Source organism: Drosophila gunungcola, unplaced genomic scaffold, assembly GCF_025200985.1.
Source record: "Drosophila gunungcola strain Sukarami unplaced genomic scaffold, Dgunungcola_SK_2 000117F, whole genome shotgun sequence".
Classification (NCBI taxonomy): Eukaryota; Metazoa; Arthropoda; class Insecta; order Diptera; family Drosophilidae; genus Drosophila; species Drosophila gunungcola.
The window spans coordinates 190,862-215,037 of NW_026453278.1; the positions used below are offsets into that span (position 1 = coordinate 190,862).

At 37.4% G+C, this 24,176-nt stretch overlaps 1 protein-coding gene across 2 annotated transcripts in view; it reads left to right on the forward strand.

Annotated features, from left to right (window-relative positions):
• Positions 1-24,176, forward strand: part of LOC128265389 (inactive dipeptidyl peptidase 10) — a 111,637-nt gene that overhangs the window by 60,975 nt on the left and 26,486 nt on the right. The gene's annotated exons all lie outside the window — the stretch shown is intronic.

Below are 24,176 nucleotides of genomic sequence, written 5' to 3' on the forward strand. Positions count from 1 at the left end.
AGCAACAACAGCTTAATGAGCAAGCTCTTCTCTCCACAAGCCCGCCTCCCACAATTCATTTCTTTTTTTTTTGCGTTGTTCATTCCTAATTAAGCCGAACATTCTTCCATTCACTTTGTCCCTGGCCCAGCTTTTGATTGCAATTTGTTGAATATGTTTATTTTAGGCACTGGCAGAGAGTATATTCATTTTGTTCACTAATTTGCAAGCATTATGTACTTTTAAAATATATTTTCTTGACCTGCAAATGCATTAATCAGCAGTATTTAACGTCAATAAATTTAAAAATAAACTTTTTTAAAATGATTAAAAAAAACTATGAATTTTTCGGAACTACATATCACTATTACAATATTTTTTTTCTTACCATTTTTAGACCAACTGTTTGGATTTTCGCCATGGCAGAGAGTAATTTTAGTTTTGTCAGCAGTTAGAAAAACAAAAATGTTATTTATATATAAACCAATTTAAAGAATACACAATAAATCTATTAAAAAAAAAATATTTAACAGATATTTTTATAAACCAATAGCTTGGGTACTTAGAATTCTTACCTTTTTCGGGCCAACTGAACTTTTGATTCCAAGGCATTTAATAGCCGTACTTTTCAATTGCAGGACTTGCAGATTTTTTTCATACCACAATTGTTCTGGAATTCTGTATTTAAGAGGGGTAGTGGGTGGTTTTGAGTTGTTCAGGTTTTGTGGTCATAGCGAAAGCACGTTTCGGGGGAGTAAGTTTCGTCACCAAGGCCCTTTGTACAAAGAATGCCCCTCCATTCGAACCCCGACTTTCGCAGAGCGATTCAGTCATGGCTGGCGACTTCATCATCCATTAATGTCACTCAATCTGTGCGCATAAATTTGCATAAAGCGAAATCCAATTTACTTTAACCATTATATGTGTGTGTGTATATACTCGCACAACACCTAACACCACCCCCCAAAAAAAGCCAAAAACTTACATGATATATATGAACTTTCTTGGAATGCGGTAAAAATTTCCATTTTGCGGTATGATGATGCCTGCGAAAATGCTGAAACGCCCATTCGTTGGATGAAAATTGCGGTGGGCGTTCCTTTTGCGTGCCACATTTTAATTTGTTATGTGGACAAATCCGCTTGGGTCAGTTCGCAGGGTAAAAGCTCAAAAGACCGGAAGGAAATGTGGCACAAGAAATTAACCATAGTTGGTTGGATGGCCAAGGCTAGCCTTTATAAATCAAATGAAATTTAGTAAGTCCATTGTGATGGCATTGAAATTTCTCAAGGCACCTTCCTTAATTGCTTAGACGAAATGCTTTTTCTTGTTGCCAATTTTCCTGCTCTCCCCAGGCTTTTCAATTAAACAATGCAGCAGTAGCAGTAACTTTGCCTCACCTTTCACCCGAAGGAAGTGCGTTTGATGGGTCGTTTCGAGTGGAGCCGACAGGTCACAGTTCACGATGCCCACCCAAGTTCACCATTACCATCACCATCACCATCCGAAACCATTCCGAAAAACTTAGCCCACGGTGGTGCACACGCCATGCTAATCGGTCATTAACATGACACCGATTTCTCTGCGAACTTTCGCTTTTCTATCTTTGTTTTTCTTTTGGCGCATTGCGTATACGCCACGTGGCCGTGCTGCCTTTTCACTCCCTTCGCGTGGCTCTTCTAATTAAATGCTGGCAAAAAAATGCTGAAAATTCGTTATTTTTTGTAGGGATTTAATTAAATCTAGTCAAAGAATATCCTTTTTTTTCTTATTTATTTTTACGAGGGAGGATTGCCACAGAGTTGACACAATTGCATTGCGTGATGGTATTCTGAACCCCTCTTTTGCCGAGCAATCAAACTGAAAGTGTTGACTGAATCCGATTCGAAGGCTCTCAGTGAGCTAATTTCCGCTCTGTGAAAGCCCGAAAAAACGTTAGAAAGTCGGCTCCTTGGGGGAAATGCCTCAACCTTAATTTCCATTGCAAATGTTGCGAGCTTAATTAACACTTGAGATATACTATATATTCAAGACGAGATTCGTGCAGACAGAACTTAAAATTTTAAATTCTAAAGTTCTTCAAAGCTTTACAATCTTTGGAAAATTATGAAAAGATTATATATTAAAGCTTTACTTTAATTGAAGCTATTGGTTTTTAGGGAACAAAAACCAGCTTCTACCTAATATATTCTTGACCTCATAAATTAATTTACCAAATAGGACAATATTTTAATGTAGGTGAGTTTTTTTTTTGTAATTATTATTTTTGGGCAAATGACTATTTTTCTGTTTTTTTATTTAACCAAAACCAAAGCTGACACGTGCCGCTTTTCTACGGCCCAAAATCTTTATTCAACTTAATTCGCTGACATTCCCCTGTTTGAATCTTGTCGAGCGTGTTATAAATCAAAGCTTGTGTTTTTTTACGAGGCTTCTCACAATTTTTATTGTCACATTTATGACTCTCAAATAAATCCCGACGTTGTAGCATATTTTCAAGAAATTGTTCTACTTGCTTGGATCCTCTAATCCTTTTGGGATTGTGCAAACATCTTTATATGCACTACACGCAAATCAAATCTATGAATTTTTAAGAGGACCTTGTGCGACTTCCTCTTCTTTTTCGCGTTGTCACGCCCTTGGGCTTGGAGCGGCATCGTTTCGTCCACTGGTCCATTGGCAAGTCATGTCAAGAGCAAGCCATCAATTTTCTTAAATCACCAAAAACGCAAAAAAAAAAGGAAAAAATACACGAGGCCGGAAAAAAAGTGGGCGGCACATGCCGTTAGAGCACTTAAAAACCACAAGATGAGCTCGTCAGATACCGCCTACAAGTCGATCCCTTCTCACCCATCCCCAAAATCCTCCCAGAACACATGTTAAATTTCCCTTCATGTAGGCATTTCTTTCGATTTGCATACCCTTTGCTAGGGGTACTATAATTTGGATGGATTTTTTGCTAAGTACTATATACAACATTTTATTGCAACATTCTATATATATATATAGAACAGCAAAAAACAATTATATTTGATATATTAGATATGCCTTTTCTTAAATGTATTATGTTTGTCTTGTAAAATTTATTTGTATACAAAACGTTATATTCTTAAATTTTCAAATTTTTAAAGATATTAAAATATATAATTTAGTCTTATAACAGGGTATTTTACGTTTCGACCCTTAAGCCCAGCTCACTTTTCTTGGCCATTTTTTGGCCAACTCTGCTTTGCTTCCTTTCGGCCAGCCACAAAATAGGCCGGGGGCCTGAGCCCAGATATTTTGTCTAAATATTTGCAGGCAAATGCGGGAGGGGGCAGCACTGAGGTTACGTCGGTACAACATTACTTAAATTGCTCATAAAAACGAGCGCCGCAAAAGGGGAAGAACGAAAAACTAATTGAATTAAATTCGAAAATTTTCTACGGGTCATAGTTAGACATGCGGCAGAGGGAAATGGAGGGGGAAAGTGGGGGACAGTTTCCATATGTCATATAAGCTTGCGGTTAGCCGGCGATGACACACAGATAAAGATAAAGCCGACAAGATGAAAAGATACAAATTTCATAGAGAAACTCAATGGAGTTGCTGAATGTTGGTATTAGGAATAGAAAAAGGGAATGAGAATGAATATCCAGCTATTTACAGGGCCAAACGAAGTCCTTTCATCTTTTTGGGCGATTTTCTTGTAGAACAAGTACATAGTTAAGTATGGTGAATAATAGTCATGCGCTGCCTGCTGAAATGTTTGTAAAACCAATAACTTTTTTAATAAAGTATGTTAAGGTTAAAATGTACTGTCAAAATGCAATTTATACTTTAACGAAATACAAAGCTATCTATTTGGTTATGTTGCGCACCGTATTTTGTTCTTCAAATTAACATTTTCTAGTACACACAATTTGTTTGTGTTTCTGGCACAACCATGGCATCTCCTCTGGGATACTCGAGTTGTGCTGTTTTCCTTTTCTGTTTTGTTTGCTAAGAAATACATGGACGAGAAATTGCTTATCAAATTTCGCAGAGTTCTCCTGCACTTTCCATCGCATTTTCAGGTAATCAAGTATTAAATTTCCATTTACATTTTGCCATAGACGAAGAAGGAGAGCATTTGGCCATTGGATTTTGATTGTTGGCAATTTATCACACGGAGAACAGAGCCGAGCCTGGGGAAAACGGGAAAACTTGAGTATTCAAAGTGGAGGAAGTTGGAAAAAAGAAAATGTCAACGCCTATCATTTGTCTTGGGCTGGAAAACCTTCGGGGTTTCCCTCACCGCCCCCGATCTGTCAGTTGGTCAGACGCTCTATCTGTCAGCCATCCCATTTTTCCAACCCAATTTTCCATCCCCTTTTCCGCCCACTTTTCCACCCTCACCATCACTCTCCACCAAAAAGCGTAAAGCCAAAAATGCAAAATGAATGTGAAGTACTTTGGGGCAAAAGCTTTGGATGGAGGCTCTGTGTTGAAATTTATTGCAAACAACGCAACAAAGCAAAAAACATTATTGTAGCTGTCCTCCACCCCGAACAACACCCAAAGCAGCCACCCCTCCAATGGCCTACAATTTATGATTAAAACAAAAGATCTAAAAATTCTTTGCGTCGTCATTTGTACGTGACCAACGAGCGATTCTGTGACAAAGGCGGCACAAACTGGCGAAAAACTGCGCGAAAATCTACTGTGCAGTGCGCATTTTATTTTCTAATTTATTTCGTTTTAATTTTAATTTATTTTCATTTCTACCCGCTGTTTGTTTTCGCACAAAAGCGAAAGCCAGATGGGTAAACTGCCGCCAATGACCTTGAAGTCTGGAGAAAGTGGAGAAAGCATTAAAATTGTGTATGCTGCATACGCGTAGGCGCAGACACGTGACGGGCACATCAATTGAGGAAAAAAGGGAGCAGACCGCTTTTCCAGGACGTGGGGAAAATCCAGGCCAAAATCAGGTGTTGCCAAAAAACCAAAGAAATTATTTGCGAAGCTCTGACAAAAAAAAAAAAAATATCACAAATTTAGATTTTAAAGGTTTTTCTGCGAATTGTGTGCCACATAATCTCAGTTCGCTAAGCAGCTGCTAATTTACTTGTAAAACATTATATTTACCTGCACTTATTAATTAAATTACTGATTTTATTAACCTAAAGAGCTTAAAAAGCAACCTGAAACTTATTCTGGCTCCGACGTTCCTTATGAAATGCACTGCATAAATTTTAAATGAAATCCCGGTTGTAAGTGAAGTCAGTGAATCGCCCCCAGCTAAGCAAACTTACTAAGTAAGCCAATGAATTCTTGGCCAACTCTAGAGAAATGCCAAAAACACAAGACCAAGTTCCATGGCAAGAGCAGAAGTGTAGCTAGCTGCTGACAATAAAAACAATTTACAACTTTAGCAGGGACCTGCGTCCCCAGCTGATTGATCCCCGAACCCTTTTCCCTCCCCTCTCCACCAAACTTTTTTCGAGTGTGTGTGGTTGCTTCATTTTTTTTGGCCCAGAAGTCGGATCGGAAAAGTTGGTGCGTTTGCTGTTAGCAAGTTTTTAGCGCGACTGCAACTCAATCAGTTGCAAAAGTGCCCGAAGAGGATGACTATGTGTACGTACAGCTGTGAACAAAATAATAGAAAAATCTTTAAAAAAATATTATAAATAGAAAGACATTTCAAAATGCTTCTAATAAAATTTTCCAAATAAAAAAGATTTGTACATATTTGTATAGATTAAATAAAAGTTGTGATAAATGTTTTAATTGCTTAAACTGTTCATATTTGTTTTTAATTTTGTATTAATCGGAGGATAGTTTTTAAGTAACCAAAATGTAGGCCAAAGCTTTGAAAGTACCTTTTTTATGGTGCCCAATACATAACTATTATTTTGAACAAAACTGTATAGAGAAAACGCACATTTAATTGCCAGGCGAAAAACTCCATAAACATGGCCTGGACCCGAAGACAATGGCTTAGACGGCAATGGGCCCTCATGAGCCATAAAAGCTTCAAGCGCGTAAATTTTCACGCAGCAACAATAACAACAGAAACGATAAAGCCCTAGATGAGAAAAAAAAACATTTAGTATTTTATACACTCCGCAAGAGGGTACAATAAAATTGGCGAAATGTTTGCGCCAGTTTTTACTGCATTGACATAAAATGCACGTTACATTCGATCAGCAAATTTTTCCATGGAAAAATACATCCCATGCCCATAAAAATATCTAAAAAACACTTAAATAACATTATTACTGTTAGTTAAATTATAAATAAATATATAACAATATATATTTTTTATTTTAATTAGTTTTTAAAGTATTTAAATTAATTTTTTTATATAACATTTATGATACACATTGCAAACAGGGCTTTGTAGTTTTTTTTAAATAAAATAATAAAAAGTAAAGCGACTAAGCCGCTTTAATTAATGTCAGTTTTGGTTTATTATTTTTTCAAACAAGAGTATTACAATTTTCCACTTTAAGGCATTCTCTCTGTCTTTTTTTTTACTTATTTTTTTTTTATTTCGGTATATAGAAGAAGGCAAAATTTATTTTAACGAGCAAAAGTTTTTGGAGCTGCCCAGAGCGTCAGAATGTGAGGGGGAGTGGGAGTGCGAGTAGATAGGAAGTTAAGCCAAGTTAAGGGCGGTGGATGGCGGGTGGGGGTTTTCGAAAGGCAGGGATCTTTCAGGGGGGAGGGGGGAGGCGGAGGTGATGGTAGGGGGCATGGCCAGGATGAAGGCAATCCCTAAATGGCAATTTGGCTGCCGCAGTCGCTGGCGTTTTATTAACGCGGCTAATTCCATGCATGGCAGCTAACAAACGAACAGTGATGTTGGCCACTACGCAGGCACCACCCAGCACCACCTAGCACCACCCACCGTCAAGGACATCTACTCCCCCTTCCTCTCAACCCCCTGTCAATTCAGTAAGCCCCCTGCACTGGTCGTCATTTCTGGTTAGCTAATCTCTGACTGCGTGCACGTAACCAAAATCCAGATACAGCCAAAGCCCCAACCAAAGCTACTGCCTCTGCCACAACCCCCCCCACATAAAAAAAATATAAAAAAAAAAAAAAAACAAACCAAAAACGAATGGAAAAAGCGGAATTTATAAATAAAAACGCTACAAATCCGCTTGGTTTGCTTTTGGCCCCGGCGAGCGTATAAAGAAAAATGCTGCGGAAAAGTTTGCGTTTTCCGTTTCGTGTTCTTCGCATGCATTTCATACTGCCTCCGTGCATACCCCTTGGATACCCTATAAGCAAAGCGGATTAGAAGCTGTATGACATAAAACAAACTTTGCTACAAAGTTTTTTTAAAGCCAAAAAAACGAGTACATATAGTACTTCACGTTGTTTTCGGAATTCAACTTGTCAAAATGGGTTTCGGATTTCATTGGGGGTGTAATAAAATGAACATTGGCTGAAAATTTATTTTAAATTTCCTTTTTTTAATTTAAAAACTTATAAATTATCTTAAAGGAAATTTCAATGAGCTTGTGTATTTTAAATATTTTTCCATTAACCAATTTTTAATATATGTATTTCTGAAAAAAGCTTAAAAGTTATCCATCGATAAATTAAATTTGGTCAAGTTGACTTTGATGTTTATTTGAACTAAATAATTGATACAATGTTTGCGACTGCAACAAAACATAAATATACATATTTTTATTTATGGTATGGCTTAATTGAAATATTTGGGTTAACAAAATGGTTGAAAGACACCTTAACGAAGCCAGCACATAAAGTTCCTGAAGTTCTTGCAACAGAATTTTTGACAGCAACCGCGGAAGTGGTAAAGGAAGCTGCTGGTATTCCAAAAAAGGGAAAAACGGAATGAAAACTGAAAAAGGGATGGTTATGTCCTGACCACCACTCCACTCCCTTGCCACGCTTTCTTTTGCATATTCATTGTAATTTATGAGCACTGCCAGGAGGTGGAAAAACCGCGAGGCATGCATATTAATTAAAATGTATCAACATGGTGTGTACGCCATATGTCGGTACTGTCGATCAAGGTGTAATCAAACGGATTAAAATGGCGATTGTGGACATGAAAACCGGTGTAGAGTGGGGAATAATGAGTGGAAAATCGGAATATGCCTATATGAAGCAGCAAAAGTGCAATCTAATCTGCATTGCATGGAATCACATGCCACTTGAAAATTACCTCCAACTGGCCACCTCTGCCCTACATTCTCCTACGCTTTCGCCACTTTCTCCAGCATCGTTTTACATTTTCCCTGTGATTTTCCCCATCAGCCTCCAGCAATTCGATGCTTATCTCCCTGAAACTCTGCACTTGACAGCAGTATGTGAACTGTAATGGAAATGGAACTGCGACTCTTAAATAGAGTTTCCTTGAAAAGCCAACTGGGGCATTAACTTAGGGTCTAGCAAATTGGTGGAAAGTGTACACAAAATCAAATATCAATTACATAAATGAGGAAAGATTTAATTATAATTTAAGTGGTCGCTAGACAAACCGATACTTGATTTTCAGTTAATTTCTATCTTTTTCTTTTTTAATCTTTTTGCTAACGTTTGTTTTTAAAAATGTACATGTGTTAGTAAACCCAAAAGATGTATATATCATATTTAGGTCTTTATTTCATTAAAAACTCAGTCAGAGGTCAATTAGAAACACACATTAGAAAATAAATGAAAATGAAATGAAAATAAAATTGTAAACAGTTTTTAGAACCAACCAATCTGCTTTAAAAAGGGTATATAAAGCCTTCTCTAAATTTAGTAACCAAAAACGGAAACCATTTTTTTAAAACAGTTTTGTTTAAATTATAATTTTTGATTTTTGATTCTTTTTTAGCTGAGAATGTCCTAGCTAAAATGATGTAAAAAGTATATAAGTTTGTTGAACTATGTATTTAAGAAATCCCATTTCTGCCAGTGTAGGTCTAGACTAACAGCCGTAAACTTGAGTTGAGGCTAAATGAGACTGTGATGGGATAAGTCGTGTCTAATTGGGGCTAACTTGGGGTCTGGAAATTCACATGTAATGCCTGCCACCGGCTCTTCGCCACCAAGTACCCCCGATTTGTCGCAGTGTCCTTGGCAGCTGTTGTTCTGCTGCAAGTGCCATGCATTCCACACGAGCACAACAATGTGATTAAAATGCAATTTGCTGCCATTTACTTTGAGCATAAGGCGGGCAAAATGCTGAAAAGCAGCTGTGAGCTCGAATTTGCTGCTGTTGATGGTGATTGTAATGTGGCTGCGGATGAGGATGGGGATTGGGGATTGGAATAAAAATGTCGAGCTGGAATCCCGCCCAGCAGCTAACTTGTATGACCTTTTATGCTGAGTGTGTGTGTGTGTGTGTGTGTGTGTGTGTGTGTGTGTGTGCGAGAGCTGCATTCATTTCCGCTTTAAGCAGAGAAAATAATAAAATTGTATTATGCACTTACCGTTTCGCTTGCATAGCCATGATGTTGATGATGATGGTGGTGAGATGACGATGATGATGAAGCCCGAACAACAACAGGATGCCAGCAGTGTGTGTGTAATTTATGGCGAGGGATCCACTCACACTCACACGATCAATTGCCTCGTTGGGCATTCGAATTGCAAACAACTCAAAGTCATGTTCATTTTGAGCTGAGGAATCCGAAGTCATTAATAAAGGGAGAAATTTACAACACCTGGCTTGTGAAATTATCAACACTTTTCCTCAACAAAGTCCTAAAATATAATGTGTGCAACAGAGAAAATCTAAATCTAAAGAGAATATATTTTTTACTTTCAAAATTTGTAAGCTATTTTATAAAGATAAGTAAATAGTTAAAATAAATTTTGAAAGACAACAAAACTGGTTTGGAAAAATGAATAACTATATTTATAGCTGATCGAAAATTCCTTTAAATTTTTCCAAGTGTAATCCGCCCTTCGTATTCATCTTTGGCCGTTGTAAATGATTGATGATGAATGATTGATGCTTGATTTATGTATTCCGCACTTTGTTTTCGTGTGGAGCTGCACTTAAAAGCCTCACCGAAAATCGCTGGCAAGTGCAACACAATTTACAAAGTACGTTGAGTTGCCAACGGATTTGAGTGCCACCCCCCATTCAGTACTGCCAAGGACTAAGCAGGACTACCCAGGACTCTCTTAATGTGGGTTGCAGGGGGATGTGTGCTGTGCCGCTTCGTTAGTCTGACAGCTTTTCGTTTCGATTCGCTTGGCTGCCACAGAGATGTGCATGTCGAATGGGGACAGCAGATGCCTCGAAATGCGTTTACGCCAGCTCTTTAGGCTTTCATTAATACGGTCAAATGTTAACGCTTGCTATGAACCACAAATAATGCCTTCTCGATTGAGCAAATAAGCCCAATCGAATGAAGATCAATTAATTAAATAGGCTATTTAAATTTGTTGCATTTGCTTGGGACTTTTTAGGTATTTTAATGCCTACATTGCAGGGAATAAATGCATTTCAAAAGCGACAGCATTTAATTACTTTATGGATGTTTTCCCATTTTTAGATTTTAGATTTTGTATAAGAGGGTAAAATGTATAAAGAAAAAAACCAGCGGATTTTACTCAAATTAAAAAAAAACAATGTAATATTAAAATATTATTAAATATTAAATAGATTATTTATTTAGTTCTTGTACCTTGTAGTTTTGTACCTTGTTAAGAGATGTTTTTGTTTGATGAATCATAGATATAATTTTTCCAAGTGCGAACAAATAAAGGGTATCGAATAAAATTTGCATTCCAATTTCATTCACGTTTCGTGGCAGCCATTTACAGCACATATTTTGTTATGTTTGATACCATCAAATGCTAGTAGAAACTTTTATCATCAAGCCAGAAACTTTTGAGTTTGATGGTGATGGTGGCGGCGGTTGGGGATATACTGCTGCTTGTGGCCGCTATTACCTAACCAGGGGGAAAGTTTTCGCGTTGATAAGTGTGTGGCGAACGCAAACAAACTGCTGACGTATGCGCAACATTATCACGCATACGCCGTGTGGCGCAGCAAAACTAGTTGCGACACATGTCAGCGTTGAGCTGTCAATGCAAGGCTGCAACTGAATTAATTGGACGCTAATTGAAAGGGGACCCAAGCCAAAACTAAGCCCCACAACTTGACACTTGCCAAGGCCAGCCGGTGCATATATAATCTAGCGCATCGATATGAGAAATTGCCTTTAAAGCATTGGCATTTCCATTTCCCTTGGAAATGTCACTGCACTTTTGGGACAAGGATCAATGTGGCACGAAGTCGAGGGCGTTGGGGCATGGCCAGACCCACCGACATCTCATCGCACTGACAGCTTGCCCTGGGCAAACACTCCAACCGCCTCGATGGAGCCCTTATCAAAAAAGCAAACGCCGCCCCTTTCAGCCAACGAGTCGCAATGCAAACAAACCGATGTCGAGTCGATTCGAGCTGAGTTCTTGCCACAGCAAGCCCAAAAATAAATATTAACGACAGACGAGAGTACAGGGCTTAAGAAATGGAAATATGAGTTACTCTTAAAGAGCGATGCGATTCATTATGTTACCAGCTGGAAACATAAGTCATATGTTTTTAATAACTGACTAACTGATTTAAAAAAAATATATATATTTTAATTAATATAATCATTATCATTGTTCAAGAAAAAAACATTTTATATATACATATTTCTTAGTTTAGTTTATTTTAATAATCGACCAACACTGTGGTTATTATATATTATGTACTTTTTTTTTACCATTTTTGTATGTTTTTATTTCCTATTTTTTAGATTATACATTTATTCCTAACTTTCAGAAAATATGCTTGGCAAGGTGTGCTATTCGCTGCTCTGCTGTTTCCTTGAGCAAAAAGTATGCGTCGGATTTCAGTGTGTCTATATAAAACCGAGGTCAACCGAGTGAAATTGCAGCAACTGTTGAGCTGCTGAGCCAGAAGATTGTCGCCGAGGGTTTGGATGGGCGACAGATTCAATTCCCTGACTTACGATGGCGGCGATGGAGGAGCAGGAGGTGGGTTCCACGAGGAAACCATAAATCAGAGAAGCTTTCATCTTTACGTTAAGGCATTACAAATGCACTTTGACACTCTTCCTTTTATTTTATTTCACCTTATCTGGCTCTTGATTACGATTCCTTTAGCGACTCACCTTTTTGGCCCCAGGCGAAAATCAAACAACAAATCAAAGAATGTTTTTTCAAAGGAGTGGGATATCCCATCCACCCAAGGAGATGCCATTTGATAAACATTATTGAACATGTCCGACAATTTTTCAGCAACAATCGGAGCGTGCCCAGGCATTTGATGGATACAAAAACGATTTAAGGGATATAAATGACAGGGCATTTCGCTTTTGGCAGCTGCAGAAGTGATTGATTTTCAACCGGGCCGGAAAGCGACAGCTCTGGGGAATATAGAAAAGTGACTACCAAAAAGGGCGCAGTGGGGGGCGTTTGGGCGGTCAGGGGGCGTGGCAGTGGCGGACAATTCGTGCACATTTAATTGCAGCCGGCGGAAATCGCACAAGCGAAAACTTACTTCACATCTGTGGCCGCCAATCAATTGATTTCCGCTCATGTTCAATTTTCCATTGGGATGAATCAACAAAAAATGTAGACTTTAAGTTTTCTCCGAGGTCCTAACTTGGCTTACTCTTTGACCATTTATAAGGCACTTGCCATTTTTCAAAGGTCTAAAAGTTGATGAAACTTAAAACCTTTAATTGACACTTAAAAATATCCGGCACAGAATATTTATAAGTATTGGTTTTATTTTAGACTTGATTGATTTTGTCACTGAATAAAAGCGGTAAAAATGTGATCAACAAAATTGGAATGTTTTTGGTATGCCCTTTAAAAATGGCTAAAATATCTCATTCAAAAGTAATTCATAGCTATTTATTTTGTAATACTTAATACCAAGCACTTTTATTATTTGGTATAGGGAAAAAGGGATAAGTATATGATATTTCCATTTAAACCGCTTAATCCCTTCAAGCCGCCTTTTCAAAAAGAAAACTCTTGGCAAAAAGGCGTCAATTTATCAGATGTATGGGGTATATTTCCATACAAATTTGACAGATGCTCCGGACACGAGAGACAAATGTCCCAATCGCAATCATCATTGTGTTACGGCGTCGTTCACACAGTCATCACCATCATCATCCATTCGCGTCCAGTTGGACTGCACAACTTCCGGCTGACATCTTCCGTTTGTTTGATTGCTTTTCGCCCAAAGTGCGTGACCGGCGGATGAAAAGCGGTATCTGGATCTGCGGTTCCATCGAAGGTCCTCCGGAATTGATTGAGCTGTCCAGTGTTCAGTGTCCACTGTCCATCCAGTGTTTGTCTTTCTCGGCGGCTGTTTTTGTTCAGATCCTAGCTTCCTCTTTGGCCGTGGAATGCGTCGCATAATTAATTTCGCCGTCGCCAACGGACGCAAACTGTGTTGCGAAATTGCTCAACAATGCTGAATAAGTTGGCCATTAAGAAATCGATATGGCATTTGAATAAATCGAGTGATTTATTCATACAATGGTTCGTCCGAAGGGCCAACGAATTTGTGGGTGGGCTAATCAGGGCCGCAATCGAAATTTAATGTCGTCGATTGGGCCCAAGATTTATGCGGGGCACTTTAAAAACACATTTCAGTTCTTGTCTCAACTCAATAAATTATTAAATAATCTCTTTAATTAATTGCTTGGGTCCTGAGACACTTTGACTATAGACAAATTTATTAAACTTAATTTTTAAACCATAAACCAAGTCGTTTCTTAATAAAAAAGTGAGATACCATTAAAATTTTGTTGTTTTAATCTTTCTAAGCTTTCGTTGACTTGCTTAAAGTTGAGCCAAAACTGAACTTCATGCGCACACTTTACTTGAGATCCTCCGAAAAATATATAGCTTATTATTTAAAAAATCCGATTGAACGAGAAAACTCAACGTTTCTGACATGAATTTGAGCTGTGTTTATTGAATTAAGAAACGACCATATGTGAAAATATTAATTTACGACATTAGCTCAAGTTTTGTTCGAGAGTTGTCCCTTAGTAGGTCATAATCCCATACTCTTGGCCAACTTAGTTGCCATTTTCTCCTGCCTTATGCCTTCGATTTTGATTTTATGGGCGGCACATGGATGCTTCCATTATGCTTTTTATGATCGACTGTCTTGGGCTCGTGTGTGGGCGTGGCACTCATTAATAGACGCCCCCTCATGTATAAAACATGGCTTGTGGGTCAGTGGTGGCAAAAAGAGGGGTTGGGGGTGGTGAAAGTCAAAGAAAGCGATAAATTAAGTGGCCCCGAATCGGTTTCAAGTCCTGCAGCCTTTTCTTGTATCATCCTTTGAAGGTCAACACCACACCCCCAGCGATACTTTTGCGACTACTTCCATGCGCGCATTCGTGTCGCCATTGAGACATTTTGGCATCAAGTTTATTTTGTATGAATTTATGGGGCAAAAGCTTTCTCTCGTCTCATGCAAATTTCTATCGCCACTCGAGGTGGGTGAGAGCAGAAGGAAAAAAGGAATGTGGGAAGAATGCGGTGGATTTTGGGAGAAACTGGGAGACAGGGGCGTGACTGTCACCTAAATCAAGTTGAGTGCCTGCAAATGGCAATCAGCTGAGAATAATGGCGATTTTATATGCATATGGATTCCAACAATATAATAAGGCAGGCCATAGATGGCAAAATGATTACAGTGGATGACAACGAGGTCGCTAAATCAAACTGAGAAGCTGCCAAGGACCAGTTGAACACATTATATGCTAACTTATTTGTTTAAGCTATTTTAACTTTGAATGCCATTTGATTGGCAATTTAATGACGAATTCACGGATGTATGACATTCCATCTTTTGACCATTACTTTTCAGCGTTTTGATAGAAAAAACTGATTTTTAAGGTGTTTTTTTTTGGGTTTTTGAAGACTTGTTTAAAAACAAAATCCTAAAGAGTGCTTTTGATGTAACTTGGCCAAAACTGGACGTATAGCCACAAAAGTGACTGTTTTGTACAGCTAGCGACCTATACTAAACACCAACAATCAGTTTACAAAAATTAATTTTGTTTTGATGCAAAAATCGATTTTTTTTTAAATATATTTTTTTTTGTCCAAATTTCTGACTTTTTTGTAAGGGGGTACATCATCATTTTTTGCAGAAATTTGAAAATCTGAAAAAATTTTAACTGTGGATGCCATTTGACTGGAAATTTTATTACGAATTCAACGGTGTATGACATTCCACAATTTGACCATTATTTCCCACGGTTTTGACACAAAAACCAAGTTTTAATGTCATTTATTTTGGTCCAAATTTCTGACTTTTTTGTAAAGGGGTACATCATCATTTTTTGCAGAAATTTGAAAATCTGAAAAAATTTTAACTGTGAATGTCATTCGATTGGAAATTTTATTACAAATTCAACGGTGTATGACATTCCACAATTTGACCATTATTTCCCAGGGTTTTGACACAAAAACCAAGTTTTTAATGTGTTTTTTGGGATTCTTGGCGATTTTTTAAACAAAATTATTTCTAAAGAGTCTTTTTGTTGTAACTTTGTTAAAATAAGACCCAAAGTCAAAAGAGTTGCTATTTTGAACAGCTGGCAACCTATACCATCCAACCCAGGTCGATTGAAAACAATTAATTTAGTTTTGACAAAGAAACCGAATTTAGAAAAACGTTTCTTGAAAAATTTATTTTTGTCCAAATTTCTGACTTTTTTGTAAGGGGGTACATCATCATTTTTTGCAGAAATTTGAAAATCTGAAAAAACGTTAACTATGAATGCCATTCGATTGGAAATTTTATTACGAATTCAACGGTGTATGACATTCCACAATTGGACCATTATTTCCCACGGTTTTGACACAAAAACCAAGTTTTTAATGTCATTTATATTTGTCCAAATTTCTGACTTTTTTGTAAGGGGGTACATCATCATTTTTTGCAGAAATTTGAAAATCTGAAAAAATTTTAACTGTGAATGCCATTTGATTGGAAATTTTATTACGAATTCAACGGTGTATGACATTCCACAATTGGACCATTATTTCCCACGGTTCTGACACAAAAACCAAGTTTTAATGTCATTTATTTTGGTCCAAATTTTTGACTTTTTTGTAAGGGGGTACATCATCATTTATTGCAGAAATTTGAAAATCTGAAAAAATTTTAACTGTGAATGCCATTTGATTAAACATTTTATTACGAATTTAACGGTGTATGACATTCCACAATTGGACCATTATTTCGGTTTTGACACAAAAACCAAGTTTTTAATGTCATTTATATTTGTCCAAATTTCTGACTTTTTTGTAAGGGGGTACATCATCATTTTTTGCAGAAATTTGAAAATCTGAAAAAATTTTTTACTGTGAATGCCATTTGATTGGACATTTTATTACGAATTCAACGGTGTATGACATTCCACAATTGGACCATTATTTCCCACGGTTCTGACACAAAAACCAAGTTTTAATGTCATTTATTTTGGTCCAAATTTCGGACTTTTTTGTAAGGGGGTACATCATCATTTTTTGCAGAAATTTGAAAATCTGAAAAAACTTTAACTGTGAATGCCATTTGACTGGAAATTTTATTACGAATTCAACGGTGTATGACATTCCACAATTTGACCATTATTTCCCACGGTTTTGACACAAAAAACAAGTTTTTAATGTCATTTATTTTTGTCCAAATTTCTGACTTTTTTGTAAGGGGGTACATCATCATTTTTTGCAGAAATTTGAAAATCTGAAAAAATTTTAACTGTGAATGCCATTTGATTGGACATTTTATTACGAATTCAACGGTGTATGACATTCCACAATTGGACCATTATTTCCCACGGTTTTGACACAAAAACCAAGTTTTTAATGTCATTTATATTTGTCCAAATTTTTGACTTTTTTGTAAGGGGGTACATCATCATTTTTTGCAGAAATTTGAAAATCTGAAAAAACGTTAACTATGAATGCCATTCGATTGGAAATTTTATTACAAATTCAACGGTGTATGACATTCCACAATTTGACCATTATTTCCCACGGTTCTGACACAAAAACCAAGTTTTAATGTCATTTATTTTGGTCCAAATTTCTGACGTTTTTGTAAGGGGGTACATCATCATTTTTTGCAGAAATTTGAAAATCTGAAAAAATTTTAACTTTGAATGCCATTTGATTGGACATTTTATTACGAATTCAACGGTGTATGACATTCCACAATTTGACCATTATTTCCCACGGTTTTGACACAAAAACCAAGTTTTTAATGTCATTTATTTTTGTCCAAATTTCTGACTTTTTTGTAAGGGGGTACATCATCATTTTTTGCAGAAATTTGAAAATCTGAAAAAACTTTAACTGTGAATGCCATTTGATTGGAAATTTTATTACGAAGTCAACGGTGTATGACATTCCACAATTTGACCATCATTTCCCATCATTAAAACCAAGTTTTAATGTCATTTATTTTGGTCCAAATTTCTGACTTTTTTGTAAGGGAAAAAAACGGTGTATGACATTCCACATTTTGACCATTATTTCCCAGGGTTTTGACATAAAAAACTGATTTTTTAGGTGTTTTTTTTTGGATTTTGGTGACTTTTTAAAAAGCAGAATCCTAAAGAGTGCTTTTGTTGTAACTTGGCCAAAATTAAACGTATAACCGTAACTTTTTTGTGCAGCTGGCGACCTATATCATCCATCCATTTCGCAATTTTGATGAAACTCAATGACGAATTCAATTCAATTCTTAGAATTTTACAAACAAAATATAATTTTGTTCAAGTTCTTTATGGGTTTAATATTACTCGATTGTAATTTAAGTAATTTCCAAATTGAGGGCATATGGAAAATGTGAAGATACCTGCAAGTCCAAGATATTCAGTTATTATCGTTGGCCGTTTGCCACGGCTCAAACTTTGTTATGTTCCACTTGGCATAAAGTGGCAGGTCTTTATTACCTGCCTTGGGGAGTTTTCTCGAAACTAGAAAACCTGGCTGGCTCCTCTGATTTCTCCGGCTCATTTGCTATGCCATTTGGCGCAGCTCACGAGGGAGGAGTCAAAGTGCATGGAAATATGGAATATGGCAGAGAGGGGCCAGTTGTTGGATGCAATTTCCAGATTTGTGCGTGCTAGCCCCACAAAAATGCCCCATTCATCCATCCATCCGATGTGTGTGCATAATTGAGGGCCTGCACATTTAGAGAGACCCCCAACATAAGACCCCGCCCCTTTTGTGAACTCGTTTATAAAACGTGCCGGGGAAAAGCCAATTTGTTTTCAGGCCAAACCAAGCGCTACTCAAACGTAAGCTATGCAACATATAAACATACAAACAAACAAACAAATAAACAAGCGGGCCAACACTAACTGAAAATGAAATCGAGTCGGAGGACAATTCCAAACCAAATAGCAGCAGCGGCAAGAAAACAAATGAGAAAATGAAAACTGTGGAAAATTGCAGAATATTTGGAAGAACGTGACAACGCCTCGTTACAACTCTCTGTTCGGCCCTCGTCCGCTGGCCAATTTGCGACAGGTGCTACAAATGCGGGGATAGCAACAATAAAACACACAAAAATAAAGTTGGCACAACGCAAATTCTCATTCAGGGGCACTCGAAAAAAACCTAGTAATTTAATATCACTAATTTTGAATGCCTGAAATGGCATGCCTACGATTTGCTAAGCTTTTTGAAGTTTCTTTTGATTTTAAAGTACCACCTAAATAATTCCAACCACTCTATTAAAAATCCTAAACAATTATATACCGTTTCCTAATTAATTTAAGCCTGAAAGAAATTCAATAAAAGTTTTACTATATAATCTTTTATATAAGCACTCTAACGAATTTCGAATTATTTATTTTATAAATAAAAAAAATGTTTATGTCTGCATTAAATGAAGTATGCTTACAGTCGGTTGTTTTAATCTATTTTTAAACATCATATTATTTTGTTAGAAAATATGTTTAATGTTTTCTTTCCATGTGCTCCTCAATATCCTCGTTTGCTTTCCCCTCTAAAAGCGATAACGAAATCCTTCGGCAAATTGTTGTGTTAACCGCTCGACTACGTGAGTTTGTGTAGGGAACACTGTGTAACCGCTCTAGAATTTCAGAGGGCAGGCCGTGGATAGTGGGCTGGGGTAGTGGAAAGTGGGCGTGGATGGCTAAATGGCCAGCGCATGCTACACGCAATCGCAGGTGGACACTTCCGCAGATAATAAATGGCGCACGGAGGAGACATCGTATTTAGCTCAAAAATTTTCTCGGCTAACCTTTGAACCCCTGATGACCCCCATCCGCCACCCCAAAAAGAAAAAACAAGCCCCGTGGGTCACGCGATTTACCAGACTGAAGTTTATTTTTAGACATCCTTTTTTTTACGAGGCGGCAGGGACAATTATTACGTGGCAAGGTAACAACTTTGTTTGTTAGGAGACATTTTGGCAGTTTTTGGCAGGCAAGATAATACAATACGAAAAAATAGAAAATTTTAATAGCAGAAAGGTTTAAGTATAACACATCTAATGTTACTGGGTTAAAATTAAGAAAGATTTGAGAGTAGATTTAGTGTTTTTTTTATTACTTTAATATCATTACTTATGTAGAAATTAATGGCAGCAACAAAATAAATACAATACTCTATTAAATCATTTAAAAGCATCAAGAAATCTCTTTAATATATATGCCTATATTTTTATTTAAGGGCCTTTCGCCTGTGTACATTTCTCGACGCTCGAATACTTATATATTCCGGCTCATCTTGATTCTTTTTGAGAGCGCAGTCTATTTGAAATACCCACACGTGTCCACCTGGACCCCCCTTCAAGGTCTCGCCTTGTAAGTGTGCGTGTGCGTGTGCCAGAATATCCGGCAAGGGTTCGAGAGTGTGTTTTTGTGCGATGGTCACGTGCCTCCGTTTAGTTTGCATATCGCATATCGCACACGCGCCCCGGGGCAGTTGGTCAACTTTTGTGACTTTTGCAACCTACCCTACCCTACTGATGTCATAAAGAAGTTGCCTTTTCTTTGCTCTCGACCTTTCAGCTTCCTCATGCCCATTTTCCATTTCCCATTTCCCATTTCCCTTTCACTTTCACTGGCCTTCGGTCACAGTGCTTTGTGTTTTTAGACGGCTATTTCGGGCGGCTAATGACTGGCGCAAACATCGCACAGCACTTTGATTGAATTCCAGCTAAAGAGCCAGCGAAGAGCGCGCTTTCATAAATCAGTTGGTCGGCAGTCTGGCTGCAGTCCACGTGGCGTATGCGCAATGTTGACGATTCAGTTTCCAACTGCAATTAACTGGGGCAGCGGGTGCAAAATGGGTATAGAATAAAGGGGGCAAGTGCAGCTTGACAGCTGGGCGTTGAACATTTGTTATGCTCAGACCGATGGCGCCGCACTATGGAATGTAATGGTAATTTATTAAAAAGATTTAACCTTCAAAATTGAATGCATCTTTTATAAAATAATGATGTATTAAACTTCAAGCTCTAAACATACCTATTTAAAAGGTATAGGAATATGTTTAAATCAAACATTGTAGCTTGACTATATGAGTTTAAGGAGCTATTATATAAAAAAGCCTTAAACTGCTTAGCAATATTTTTACTTAATGACTATGTTTAAATCTTTTATTTCATATTTGAAAAAACACAAAATTATAAAATTAAAAAACTTTTTATAACTTGCATTTTTTATTATATTACTTTATTAAATAAATTGTAAAAATGTTAAAACGTATTTGTTTTTAGTTTGCTAAATGATGTTTCATTTATTAAAAAGAGATTTTCTTTTTTAGTCATCTTTTTTAAACTTGACTCAATTAAACTTAAAATATAAGTTCGTTATATTTGAGTAGCACTTTAAAATATTTGTGAAATAAATGTTGCTCTTGTGCCACCGCCACCATCGGAATGTCTCCTTCCGCCACTGACCGCACACGTGTGTCCACTCATTTATTTGGCCAGCGATGGCATGTCCTGAGTGTCCTGGCCCAACATGTCCTTCGGCTGATGTCAGAGAAGCTTTTAGTGGCCACAAATCAGAGCGGGCGAAATTCTTTTGGCAAACAAACCGAGATTATTCAGGCGCCCCAGCTGTGCGAACAATGACGGGGTTTGCCTAGTTTTTACTGTTGGACGGGGGCGTGGCCCCACCCGTTCCGCCCCCAAAAATATCCAAACACACACACACACACACATACACACACACACAAGCGGCGCTCATTATGTTTTCCCCAGGGGCATTATTCATTTATGCATTGCCAAAGGCGCGTCAATAAAAATTTTCCCGCTCATTAATTTTTATTGCATACTTTTGGGGCTAGAACAAAGTCCTGCCGCTTGCGAATAAGTGTGTATGTGTGTGTGTATGCGTGTTAGCAATTAAGCCGAACAAGGCCACAATTTCGACCCTCAAGGGTTGGAAAGTTTAATTAAACGGGGCGGGCATAACGATTATGATACCAAATTCCGACTGTCCACCATAATGAGTCCGTCGTTGCTGCACTCCGCCGAAATTCGTTCCCATTAGTATCCCATTGAAGTTGCAACTAATTAAGCGCGGCACAACGGACGCCGCATAAATGGTTTCTCATTAAAAATTAATCGAAACACAAGCACCCACGCACCCACACACAGGACATTAAGGATTCCTGTGTTTGCGTGCATGTGGAAGCTCACTTTTGGCCCGATGCCATGGCCAAATTGGTGGCCAAAACGAAATGACAACACATGAAACGAGCACTTGTCGTAAATCATTCAAAATCAAGCCAAAACGTGCCTCGCGTGCCTTCTTTCACACTAGTTTTTACGATCCACCCATCAATTTTCACATGTTTTTCCTGTAACTTTTTAAATAATATTGTTGCTTCTGCCATCACATATTTATTTCCCATTTAGTTTCCTACACACCTAGTTTGCTCATATTTTTTGTTAAATAAGAGGAACATTTTTTAAAATTATTTTTCAACTGCTATTTTCTTACTTACTTTTTTACTTTCCGTTTGTTCTTTCTAAAAGTATAAATATATTTAGTTTTGGTAACTAAGTAATAAATTAAGTTTCCTAATTTGCATTATTCTGGAGTAGACTTACCCTAAGCTTTAGCCTAATAAATGTTCATGGAAGACAAGCAGCCAAAAAACATACATTTGTAATAAAAACTGTTTAATACCCTCTAAAATGCCGGCTTAAAAATACAATTTTAGTCACAATTTTATTACATACAAGGCATATCGACTGCAGGCTTTTAGATAATTAATAATATTTTGAATTATTTATAATTTAAATAATTCAAATAAACGAAAATCGTAGTCCATAAAACTTTAACGAAGTTAACAAAAGGAAGTGACACAAGTGCAAGCTGAAAATGATTTATGTGGCTCACACTCCATTGCCATAATTTAAATGCAAACGACAGAGAGGAAGGAAAACTAAAAAATAAAGGTTGTGTGAGTAAGGTCACGTTTCCCACACATAAAAAACTCTAGAAAAAAAATGCATTCGCAATGTGAATGAAATATAGGTCGAAAAAGAAAAGAGGCTAAAGTTGTGGGGAAAAAGTCTGAATATTCATGTTCATCCAGGCTGTGCTTAATTGAAAATCAAGGGAACGTCGAAAAAGGAAAATTGAAACTGCATACTACATATAGATGTTCATCATAAATATTTAAGGATTAACTCTTTATTCCTTTTATTGGAATGTTTTAGATATGTTATGGCACTGTTAAAAATGTTATCAAATTGTTTTAAAATTTGTTTGTTAATTGTAAATATTTAAAATGATTTGCTTATATCTTAAAATACTCCCACAACTTTGTTGTACTTTGTAAATATTTAAAAATGCATACGACTGTTAAACACTTGTTTTTTTTTTTAAAGATGCAAATGAAACGAAGCCGTATCACAAACTCGAGTTCCTTGACAATTAGTCATGGTGTCACTTAGTGAATTGGGGGCTTTCATTATCAATTAGAGTGTGTCGCCCGAAAGTATTTTCCAGGCCGAAGACAAACCGAAATCGAGGGATTTCAGCAATGCTGGACGCAGCAGGACACCAGAGAATGTAGGATGCAGGAGAAGCAAGGAGCTGCTTAACGAAATATGCAAATTGCCTAAAAGTATGCCACAGACAATGGCAGTCGAGCAAACAACAGAATTTTGCAATTAGTGCAACTGTCAACAGGACATGGAAGGTTGGATGGGTGGTGGGTGGTAAGTGGGTGGCGCCTGAGTGGGTGGCGGGCTGACAGGCAAGGTCGTGGCCCATCAACGGCATTCACTCGAGCTGAACTGAGCTCAGGCCCTGCGGTTCTCGGTTCTCCGGTTCTCCGGTTCTCTGTCCTGTCAGCCAGCTCATCACCATCATGTGGCCTAAGTGCCTTTTGGGATTCACTCGGCAGGGCAGCCGTATCATCCCGACATCCACAAACCCATCCCCATCAACTTGGCCACAAGTTGGAACAGCAGGCACTTGATATTTAGGCTCCGGCGCAGATAATTTAAGTTGAAAACCAAAACAAAAAGTTTGCACAAGTTTCCTTTCCTATCAAAAGAGCTTGAAAGGGGTGGCCAAACGATGGAAGCAAATTATTGGTCAAATTTAAATGGTCAGCTACTTAAAAGTATTTATTTGAAAACCCTTTTGTGAAATTTACAAGGCCTTTAAAAAAAGTATTAATTAGTAAAAGCAGCAATGATAATTATAATTAGGAAGTTAGATGAGTTGTACATACAAGAAATATATTTAAGGATGTCTTTGGCTTATTTTTCAAATATATTTGTATAGGCAAACCAATATAGTTGTAAAAACTCAAATTAAACCTAAGAACAGCTTAAATAAATCCCATGACACTGTTTTCTAAATTACATAATTACTAAAAACAAAAGAACTCAAATCTACACTAGTACACTGTCTAAATGAAAGGCTAACGTATCATTAGGTAATTTAAACAAAACTTGCTAAGTCCCAGCTGAATGTTTGTGACTACAAAACGATGTTGACGTATATTATCTGGGTGCGTTTACCTTCTCCCAGGCACAATTTGTGCTGTGTTTTATGGCTGGCCAAGTCATGATTAATTTGGCTTTTTGTATTTATGGGCAAACTTTAACTGGACTTGCTTTGGTTTAGTCCGACTTTCGCCAGCCACCTTCTCCTCCCCCCCATATACATATGTATGTATGTTTA